Source organism: Hylobates moloch, unplaced genomic scaffold, assembly GCF_009828535.3.
Source record: "Hylobates moloch isolate HMO894 unplaced genomic scaffold, HMol_V3 SCAFFOLD_13, whole genome shotgun sequence".
NCBI classification, from domain to species: domain Eukaryota; kingdom Metazoa; phylum Chordata; class Mammalia; order Primates; family Hylobatidae; genus Hylobates; species Hylobates moloch.
In genome coordinates this window covers 90209163-90218082 of record NW_026652288.1, presented here as the reverse complement: position 1 = coordinate 90218082, position 8920 = coordinate 90209163, and positions in this window count along the sequence as shown.

Genomic DNA, 8920 nt, shown 5'->3' with positions numbered 1-8920 from the left:
GGAGTAACCGATTCTATCCTGTTTCCTTGAGTTTGTTCAAAGATAGGTAAAAGAGTTAATGGAGATATGAATGAAGGAAAGCATAAATGATAAGTCGTCTGAAAGGTTACGTCTGATTTTCCTATATTTGTATTAGAATTTAACCCTTAAAGGGGTATAGTTCATCAACTAAAGCCATTTTTTTAAGCCTTGTGTCAGCAGATTATGAATACCTGTATTATCTATAGCACTGATTAGTGACCATAGCTCTCATTTTTCTTTTGAGTCAATAAAAAGAGTACAATAATTTTCAAAATATTTGAAAGAATTTCATGAAATTGCATCATAATGAACTAAATTAAAACAATATGGTAAACTAATACAGCAATGAAAATATTCTAATTTTTATTTTAATAATTGATGTCTCCCTTATCCTTGATTTACAATGTAATGATACTTTCAAAGCATTTTTTTTTTTTTTTTTTTGAGACGGCGTCTCGCTCTGTCACCCAGGCTGGAGTGCAGTGGCGCGATCTCAGCTCACTGCAAGCTCCGCCTCCCGGGTTCACGCCATTCTCCTGACTCAGCCTCTCCGAGTAGCTGGGACTACAGGCGCCCGCCACCACGCCCGGCTACTTTTTTTTGTATTTTTAGTAGAGACGGGGTTTCACCGTGTTAGCCAAGATGGTCTCGATCTCCTGACCTCGTGATCCGCCCACCTCGGCCTCCCAAAGTGCTGGGATTACAAGCGTGAGCCACCGCGCCCGGCCTTCAAAGCATTTTAAATATGTGGGATAACATATTATAAATTTGCAAACTCAAAAGAGGCAAAAAATCGATAACTTCTGATTCAGATTATGTGTCAAGTTTAGTTGTTTTTAGAGTAAATAAGAAACATAAATTAATTTTTTGTAGGTTGCAGGGTGATATGAATTATTTGTACTGACACTTAAATATCATCCCTGCTTTTCTAAAGCTTTCTGTTTTTTATGATCCATAAAGAAACATTATGTGACTAGATTAATCACTGATTCAACAAAAACTTCATGTTTATAAATTTTTATATATCTAAGTTTATAACTTGAGTAACAAGCTGATTTATCCATTACGATCCTGAATTTAAATTTTTATTGTTAATTATTATCATTATTATGATTGCTTTAAAACAATAGTAACTAGCAGTGTTTAGAAGAATAACAGGGACTATGATTTTGCATCTAGATGTTTTTCATGGATTGACAGAGAGTTCTGTGTGGGGTCAAAGATTTGTCATTTTAAAGTAAAAACGAACTGAGGGGAAAAATGTTAATAAATTGTTAGGTTGGTATCTGGTCCAAAATTATTTCTAGGGGGTTTTCTTCTTAAGTACATCTTTAAAGCTGCACCCAAATATTTGGCTCAGATGTCAGGAATAATGATCTTCATTATAATAGTAGACCTTGTTGAGAGTTCTGGCTCAAAAGAAAAAAGAAAAAAAGAAAGAAAGGAAAAAAAGAGAAAAAAAAGGCACTGTGGTACTTTACATATACAGACATGTAGCACCATCTACTGGATCAGAATAAATGAATAAGGTCAGTAAAGTGTGTTTTTTTCACTAGTAAAAGTGTGGACCTCTGAATATCAAAGCTTCTTAAAGTATTGGTTTAGCAATTTCCTTGGATTTTTAGGACTATTTTTCTTATATGTGAGAATACTTTGATATAAAGAGTCTTCTTTTCTTCTTTGTCTTGGGTCGTAGGAAATAGTCACAGAAAATTCTTAGCTTTTGTTTCAAGTCACTCATCTACAGAAATTAATTACACACACACACACACACACACACACACACACATGAACACACACCCCTGTACCCAGGTTAATTATATAATAATATACATACATATCCTTAAAAATATTAAGTAAATTACATAATTTTTTTTACAAGGCAGTGGTTATCATGGGCAAAAACAAATTGTGAATGTGTATTTCCCAGAAAAGGATATTGAAAATCTGTAATTAGAGAGGTCTTTACTGTACCTCTGCATTAGAAAATGTTTTTTTAATGTAGTTATGTCTCTGTTATTAGGAGAAATAAATCCATAAGAATGATCCATTCATTAATTCATTAATTCAGTGAGTATTAATCAAGAGATTACTATGTGCCAGGAACAATGATGAAAACACTGAAAAAAGTAACAATGATTTCAGAAATATTGGATAATATTTGGCTGTGAGGTTAATAATGTCCCTTTATAAAGACTTACATCTATCTCCTTAATTAACAGTGCTCAACAGAACAGCCAACAATCTGATACAGCCTTGTGAATTGTACACATTTAAAAATTTTTATACATACTGATCAAGATAATCATCACTAAAAAAGCATTTTGTGTAGATAAGGAAATTATGAAATAGGACAATTACAGAACCCCTCTGACATTTTCCCTGTGTGACTTATTTCATTATCCAAGTCATTATCTATTTCATTATCTGTTGTGATAAAATGCGTTTCCTCAGGAGGTAGTGAGTACCTAATCAGTGGAAGTGTAAAAGCACTGCATGTTGCTGATGTACATTTTGTAGTCGGGGAAATCTTGGAGGTTTCTTCTAATTCTGGGGTTATAGAAATGCTCTGAATCTGGTCATGTGCAAGTATATTAAGAATTAATTACATAAAAGAAGATCTGAACAAATGGAGACATTTACATATTTCTGGGTAGGAAGACAATATAAAAATTTCAGTTCTTAAATTATTCTGTATGTGCAAGAAAATTTCAGTGAAAATGCATAGGGCTCTTTAAAAAAAAACTTGACAAGTCAATTCCAAAGTTCATTTGGAGGTGAAAGTGTGTGATACTAGAGAGAATAGTCGTGATGGTGGTGGTAGTATATTTTGCCCTACCATACTAAAAAGCTATGCTATTAAAAACAGTGCAGCACTTTTGTAAAGATAAATAAATCAACGAAACACCAGACATCCAGAAGCATATCTTTCCATGTGTGAGAATTTAATATAAAAAGGATGCATTTCAAATCAAAGGAGGGAAACTATTTAATGAATGGTCTATTGCTATTTGTTTTGAAAAAAGAGTTATGAATCTGCTTCCTCTCACACACGAACATACATTTCATGTGCATTACAAATTTTGCTGTAGAATATGTAATTATATAAGTATGAGAAGAAATTATTGGAGACTTTTAAAATAATCTGGGAAAGGCGTTCCTCTGTGTAGCACAAAACATAAAAATCACCGAAGAAACGACTGACAGATATAACGACATACAAATCTAAAACTCTTGTCATTCTCTTGTCATATCTATTCTTTCTATGGATTTTTATTGAGCACTATTATGTTCCAGGCATTACTCTAGATTCTGAATATAGGGTGAACAAAATGCATATGCTTCTTGCCACTAAGCTTAAGCAAAATTTTTTTTAAATGCATATGGTTCCTGTTGTCATGCATCTTGTAGTCTAGTTGAAAAGATAGAAAATAAGCAAATAGAAACATAATTACTAATTATGGTAAGTTATTTGAAGGTAATTACTAAACGTGAAAAGGTTGCCATGAGAGAAAATAACTAGGAAAAACTGTATTGAATTAAATGAGCAAGGAAGCGTCTCTAAATTTATATATAAACTGAAGAATATGGGGCCCTGGAGAATAATAAGTAACTAGCCATTAGGGAAGGAAAATGTTCTGGGAAGAGAGACCAGCATACCTGAAGACACTCCTTTTTTTGTTTGTTTGTTTTGAGACAGGGTCTCATTCTGTCGCCTAGGCTGGAGTGCAGTGGTGTGATCTCGGCTTACTGCCATCTCTGCCTCCCGGGCTCAAGCAGTCCTCCCACTTCAACTTCCTGAGTAGCTGGAACTACAGGCACATGCCACCACGCCTGGCTAATTGTTTCATTTTTAGTAGAGACAGGGTTTTGCCATGTTGCCCAGGGTGGTCTTGAACTTCTGGCTTCAAGTGATCTGCCCACCCCAGCCTTCCAAAGTGTTGGGATTACAGGCATGAATCACCATGCCCAGTCAGTTTTTTGAGGCTCTGGAGAAACGATTTTGGAAAGTCAGTGTGGCTGAAACGTAGTTAGTGAAGGAAAAGTTGGCAAGAGATGGGATGAGAAAAATAGGCAGAGGTCAGATCACATAGGACTCTGTAGACCAGTTAAGGAGTTTGGATTTAATTCTAACTAAACTAGGAGTCCGCTGAAGAGTTTTAACCTGGGAAAATTTTGATTTAACAAAAGAAACCCTTAAAATGGCACAATTACTTTGGAAAAAGGTCTGGTGTGTTTTTATAAAACTAATCATGCATCTATCTTTTTTAGAACAATTTTATTTAAGAAACAGGGTCCTGATATGTTGCCCAGCTGGTCTCGAACTCCTGAACTGAAGCAATCCTCCTGCATTAGCCTCCTGAGTAGCTAGGATTCTAGGTGTGTGCCACCATGCTGGCCAAAAACCTATCTTATGGTCAGCAGTTGCACTTCTTGGAATTTATTCAAGAGAAATAAAAACATATGTCCATGAAAACACTTGTACTGGAAGTACAGGTTAACAATTCTGAAAGTACTTTAAATGTATACTGGGGCTGAAAAAATAAGTAAATGAATAATGGATGGTAGGAGCAAGATTTCTCATGACCAGCAGGAAAGTTATAAATAGGTAAAAAAGGAAGGCTAGTAGAAGCTTTATGGTATTGGGTGAGAGTTAGAGATAGCAATATGTGCTAGTGTTTAGCTTATGCATACAGAAGCAAAAACAATGATAGATATGTATGAATTCATGGGTTAATCATGTACATACGTATATTATTTAGCTCTGACTCTGAGAGGACCTGAAAGCAATGACACCACCACAAAAACAAACATACCCAGACCCCAGATCTTGGTTTCTAAACACCATTCTCCCATAAAAGGAACCAGGGCTCCTTGGAGAAATGGTCGATTCTCAATCTGGGTTAGGAAAAATGAACCTGAAAGTCATGCGGTACCAGAAGGTAAGGAGGTGCTCAAAAACAAACCAAATGAAACGAAAACAAAAGGATGAAGGCATGTCGAAGACACACAGGGGCCAATGGCTAAGGATGGAACAAATTGAGCCACAAAATGAATAACATTGTTTGGATTATAACCCCAAATATAAAATATACGTTTGTCCGTAGTGACATAAAAAGATTGAGCAAATAAAGAATAGTGTTATTTATAAAAAATTTTAAGTAATGTATGTAGATATTATTCTTTTAGGCGATAGAGCTTAATCTCCCTCCTTTGAGACCAGGCTGAACTTAGTGAATTGCTTCCAAAGAATTCAGTATGGATGGGAAAAAACAGTAACTTTACAGTGAAGAAACCTGGCAAACATTACCTTAACAGAATGACTGAAGGTAAAATCACAAATGATGTCATGGAGACATAATATACCTCCGATATTATGTGATGAGAAGGACACTTCACCTCTGTGGTTTTCTTTCCAAAAACCCCTAACTCCAGCCTAAGCCTGTGACAACCATCAGACAAAATCAAACTCAGGGATATTTTACACAATATCAGATGAGTCAGTGCTCCTGAATACTGTCAAGGTTATGAAAAACAAGAAAAAAATTGAGAACTTATCACAGACACAAGGGAGACTAATGAGATATAACAATAAAATGCAATGTGATATGCTGGATTGGATTCTGGAACAGAAAATGAACATTAATGGAAGAACTAGAAAGTCTGGGTCGGGCGTGGTGGCTCACGCCTGTAATTCCAGTACTTTGGGAAGCTGAGGCGGGCAGATCACGAGGTCAGGAGTTTGAGACCAGCCTGACCAACATGGTGAAACCCCATCTCTACTAAAAATACAAAAATTAGCCAGGTGTGGTGGCAGGCGCCTGTAATCCCAGCTACTCTGGAAGCTGAGGCAGAAGAATCGCTTGAACCTGGGAAGCGGAGATCGCAGTGAGCCGAGATCGTGCCATTTCACTCCAGCCTAGGCGACAGAGTGAGACTCCATCTAAAACAAAACAAAACAAAAAAATCGAATGTAGTGTATAGTAATGTAGCACAGTTGGCTTCTTTATTTTGACGAATGTACCATGATAATGTGAAATAATAACATTGGGGAAACTAAAACTTGGTGAGGGGTATCTGGAAACTCTCTTTACTATCTTTGTAAATTTTATGTAAATCCAAAACTATTCTAAAATAAAAAGTGTGTTAAAAAGACTGGTACAAGGATGTTTATAATAGCTTTATTCATAATTATCCAAACCTGGAAACAACACAGCAATAAAAAGAAACAAACTATTACTATGTACCACAATTATGGATACATATAAAAAACATTATGCAGAGTGAAAAAAAGCATGTGATTTCAAAAAGTACAAACTGTCCTTGTATGAATCTGGGTCCAGTGAGGAGAAAGAAACCAACTTAATAGAGAAAGTTTAATATAAAAATTGTTCATTATAACAGAGGATAAGAGTCACAATGGTCGACTGTTAAGACGTAAAGAACTCTAAGGAATATAGAAATAGCAGCTATAAGGAGCAGCCAGTATCCCTAAAGCTGAAATACAGTACCCAAGGAAGAGACTCTTCCACCCCCACCGCAGGGTTCAGTGAATGGCAGAGTTGTTTTGGTGCAGTGGAACTGGCTGAAAATCTATTTTTTATGATGCCAGGGAAATCTATTAATTGGGAGATGTCTCACCAGAGGCACTCTGCTACAGAACTGCCCAAGTGAAGAGTTCAGAGTGGGGTGGGGTGCTAAGGAAAGCTTCTGGATGCTGCTGCCTGCTGCGCACTGCAGGAGCTGGGAACTGGAGAAGTCACAAGCACTGCAGGAGCCTAATGCTGGAGAAAATGCCGTGATGCAGGGGCTGGATGCTGGAGAAGCTGTGTGCAACACAGGAGCCAGGGGCTGGAGAAGCTGTGTGTGCTACAGGAGCCTGCCAGGTGAGCTCATGGAAACCAGAAAGAAAAACAAAACAAAGAAAAAAAAAAAAATCTATTTTCCTTCTGCAATGTCTCTCCTATGCCCTCTGTTGATAAAGCCTAATTTTATGCCAGTAGCCAAAAGAGAACTCTTTAAAGAGCCCATACTGTTTTAACAGAACAGGCAAAATGGGTGAATTTTGCAAATTTTCCCCAGCAAAATGGGGAGCTGAGAGGCAATAAATTATTAACTGGTACAATATGGTAGTTTTCTGTTTATTTGGAACTTTAAAAGAAAGAAAACTTACAATAGAAAAGAAAACCTGGAAAAATAGTTGTCTCTGGGGATTTGGGGAGGTGAGAGGAGGGACTGACTGGAAAGAGGCATGAGGGAATGTTTGTGGTAGTGGTAATATTCTATATCTTGAGAGTAGTTTGGGTTAACCAAGTCATGCACTTGTCAAAATGCAAGATTTGTGTATTTCTTTGTATGTAAATTTCACTGTAGAGGAAAAATGTAAACAAAAGTAAACATATGCATGGTAAAGTATTTAAGAAGGAAGTGTATGGATTCTTAGAATTTATTTTGAAATACATGAAGAAATAATATGGATTGATGGATGAATAGAGAGACAAACGTATGATAACACAAGAAGAGGCAAATATTAATGGCAGGATCTAGGTACCAACTAGATGTAGAGGACTAAAATTATTTCAGCCTTTTTTATGTTGGAAACATTTTGGAATTTGATGTCAGAAAGAAAAGATTACCTTAATTGCTGAGGGGAGGGTGGATTTTTAGGAGAACAAGAGCAGAGGTGGGCAGATTGATGGGGAGACAATTTTGGTAACGTAGTGACAAGTGATGAAAGCCTAAATTAGAGTAGTGGCAGTGGAGATGGAGAGCAGTAGGATCAGTACAGCTTTGGGGGCTGAAAGTGAGATGTAATAGTGATGTATTGAAGATGGGAGGTGAGGAAAAGCAAGGAATCAGTAATCACAGTCAGGATTTGGTTTTATACTGTTCAGTAGATGGCGGTGTGTTGGCTATGAAGAAAAGACAGAGAAACAGCTTTGAAATACGTGCAGTTGAAGTCAAGAATTCTATCTTAGACCTGTGAATCGGGTTTAAGATATCGATGAGACATCTTGACAGAATTGTCTAGTAAGCAGCTGGATGTATGTTTGGAGAACAGAAGAGAGATCTGAGCTAGAGAAATGTTAAGAATAAAATTAAGAAAATATCAGCTGTTTTGGACTGAGTTGGGCCCCTGCCCTGCCCAAATTCATATGTTGAAGCCACTCCCAATTTGACTGTATTTGGAAACAGGGTCTTTACCGAGGGAACTAAGGTTAAACGAGGTCACAAGTGCGGAACCCTAATCCAACAGGACTGGTGGTATCCTTATAAGAAGAGAAAGAAACACCAGCAATGCATGTGCACAGAGAAAAGACCATGTGAAGACATCGTGAGAAGGCAGCCATCTTGCAAGCCAAGGAGGGAGGCCTCACCAGAAACCATCCCTTGCTCTTGAATTGCTAGCCCCCAGAACTGTGAGAAAATAAATTTCTGTTAAGCCACCTAGTGTATGATATTGTGTTATGGCAGTCCTAGCAAACTGATACACCTACCATGGCATTCAAAGACATGAAAATGGATATCATCACCTAGGAAGCAATTGTAAGAAGAGAAGTGGAGAGGGATCAGCTTTGGGTCTTGAGGAATACCATTGTTGAGTGGCCAAACGGGCCAAGATAAAGCAGCAAAGAAGATTAATAAAGTTAATGGGAAACTGACAGGAAAGAAAAAGTCATCAAAGCCAAGAGAGGAAAATGTTTTAACAGAGAAGGAACAGGTGAGTTTAATGCTGCTGCTAGATTGGATAAGTTGATGATGAAAGAGTCCGCTGGGTAGGAAGCATGCTGATGGCACCAAGGGTAGTTTCTGAGGTGTGTATGGCAAAATACACTAAAAACAAAGTTAAACAGGAAGCCTCCAAAAACAGACTGGGAGAAAAATATTTACACATACA